The 2,500-nt window shown below is 50.9% G+C and overlaps 4 non-coding genes across 4 annotated transcripts; all 4 read right to left on the reverse strand.

Annotated features, from left to right (window-relative positions):
• Positions 1-454: 454 nt before the first annotated feature.
• trnan-guu (transfer RNA asparagine (anticodon GUU)) lies at positions 455-528 on the reverse strand. Its single transcript has one exon. It is a non-coding gene; the product is annotated as a tRNA-Asn (tRNA).
• Positions 529-1,066: 538 nt separating this feature from the next.
• trnan-guu (transfer RNA asparagine (anticodon GUU)) lies at positions 1,067-1,140 on the reverse strand. Its single transcript has one exon. It is a non-coding gene; the product is annotated as a tRNA-Asn (tRNA).
• A 654-nt stretch (positions 1,141-1,794) lies between these two features.
• On the reverse strand, positions 1,795-1,868 carry trnan-guu (transfer RNA asparagine (anticodon GUU)). The gene has a single exon. It is a non-coding gene; the product is annotated as a tRNA-Asn (tRNA).
• A 538-nt stretch (positions 1,869-2,406) lies between these two features.
• Positions 2,407-2,480, reverse strand: trnan-guu (transfer RNA asparagine (anticodon GUU)). Its single transcript has one exon. It is a non-coding gene; the product is annotated as a tRNA-Asn (tRNA).
• Positions 2,481-2,500: the final 20 nt, after the last annotated feature.

Genomic DNA, 2,500 nt, shown 5'->3' on the forward strand with positions numbered 1-2,500 from the left:
AGACTGACAACCCGCAACCCACAGGTGTCGAGACTGGACGGGGGACTGGGGGAGGGTGTTCCGGTCTCTTTGGTTGTGGGGTATACGATTGTGCAACAGAGACTGAGTGAAGCCAAGCAGGGGCGTCGAGAGAGGACCGGGTGGCTAGATGGAGGTGCTCTGGTACTTCCTCTCCATACCGCCTTGATTGTTTAAAATATGTGACTTGTAGGTCACACATACTTGGCAGCAAGTATGCAGTTGCGGACGAACAACAGCAACCCCAAAGATGCATATCACCCTTGATAAAACAGTTGACTGCGTTCATCAAACGACCGTCCTGGTTATAACATGGTTATACCATGGTTGGTTAAAACATGGTTGATTATAACATGGTATAACCAACATAACTGTCATAAGAGTTGCACTGCACGTTTGTGCAGCATTGTGCATTACCTGGCAAACACAGTGATATCGTCCCTGGGTGGGCTTGAACCACCAACCTTTCGGTTAACAGCCGAACGCGCTAACCGATTGCGCCACAGAGACTGACAACGCGCAACCCACAGGTGTCGAGACTGGACGGGGGACTGGGGGAGGGTGTTCCGGTCTTTTTTGGTTGTTAACAGCCAAAAGCTCTAACCGATTGCGCCACAGAGACTGACAACCCGCAACCCACAGGTGTCGAGACTGGACGGGGGACTGGGGGAGGGTGTTCCGGTCTCTTTGGTTGTGGGGTATACGATTGTGCAACAGAGACTGAGTGAAGCCAAGCAGGGGCGTCGAGAGAGGACCGGGTGGCTAGATGGAGGTGCTCTGGTACTTCCTCTCCATACCGCCTTGATTGTTTAAAATATGTGACTTGTAGGTCACACATACTTGGCAGCAAGTATGCAGTTGCGGACGAACAACAGCACCCCAAAGAATATCAGCCTTGATAAAACAGTTGACTGCGTTCATCAAACGACTGTCCTGGATATACCATGGTTGGTTAAAACATGGTTGATTATAACATGGTATAACCAACATAACTGTCGCACTGCACTTTTGTGCAGCATTCTGAATTACCTGGCAATAACAGTGATATCGTCCCTGGGTGGGCTTGAACCACCAACCTTTCGGTTAACAGCCGAACGCGCTAACCGATTGCGCCACAGAGACTGACAACGCGCAACCCACAGGTGTCAAGACTGGACGGGGGACTGGGGGAGGGTGTTCCGGTCTTTTTTGGTTGTTAACAGCCAAAAGCTCTAACCGATTGCGCCACAGAGACTGACAACCCGCAACCCACAGGTGTCGAGACTGGACGGGGGACTGGGGGAGGGTGTTCCGGTCTTTTTTGGTTGTTAACAGCCAAAAGCTCTAACCGATTGCGCCACAGAGACTGACAACCCGCAACCCACAGGTGTCGAGACTGGACGGGGGACTGGGGGAGGGTGTTCCGGTCTCTTTGGTTGTGGGGTATACGATTGTGCAACAGAGACTGAGTGAAGCCAAGCAGGGGCGTCGAGAGAGGACCGGGTGGCTAGATGGAGGTGCTCTGGTACTTCCTCTCCATACCGCCTTGATTGTTTAAAATATGTGACTTGTAGGTCACACATACTTGGCAGCAAGTATGCAGTTGCGGACGAACAACAGCAACCCCAAAGATGCATATCACCCTTGATAAAACAGTTGACTGCGTTCATCAAACGACCGTCCTGGATATACCATGGTTTGTTATAACATGGTTGATTATAACATGGTATAACCAACATAACTGTCGCACTGCACTTTTGTGCAGCATTCTGAATTACCTGGCAATAACAGTGATATCGTCCCTGGGTGGGCTTGAACCACCAACCTTTCGGTTAACAGCCGAACGCGCTAACCGATTGCGCCACAGAGACTGACAACGAGCAACCCACAGGTGTCGAGACTGGACGGGGGACTGGGGGAGGGTGTTCCGGTCTTTTTTGGTTGTTAACAGCCAAAAGCTCTAACCGATTGCGCCACAGAGACTGACAACCCGCAACCCACAGGTGTCGAGACTGGACGGGGGACTGGGGGAGGGTGTTCCGGTCTCTTTGGTTGTGGGGTATACGATTGTGCAACAGAGACTGAGTGAAGCCAAGCAGGGGCGTCGAGAGAGGACCGGGTGGCTAGATGGAGGTGCTCTGGTACTTCCTCTCCATACCGCCTTGATTGTTTAAAATATGTGACTTGTAGGTCACACATACTTGGCAGCAAGTATGCAGTTGCGGACGAACAACAGCACCCCAAAGAATATCAGCCTTGATAAAACAGTTGACTGCGTTCATCAAACGACTGTCCTGGATATACCATGGTTGGTTAAAACATGGTTGATTATAACATGGTATAACCAACATAACTGTCGCACTGCACTTTTGTGCAGCATTCTGAATTACCTGGCAATAACAGTGATATCGTCCCTGGGTGGGCTTGAACCACCAACCTTTCGGTTAACAGCCGAACGCGCTAACCGATTGCGCCACAGAGACTGACAACGCGCAACCCACAG

The sequence above is a fragment of the Copadichromis virginalis genome, linkage group LG3 (genome assembly GCF_057382275.1).
Source record: "Copadichromis virginalis isolate Kocher_CV1m ecotype Utaka linkage group LG3, C_Virginalis_male_GT1.1, whole genome shotgun sequence".
Lineage (NCBI taxonomy): Eukaryota > Metazoa > Chordata > Actinopteri > Cichliformes > Cichlidae > Copadichromis > Copadichromis virginalis.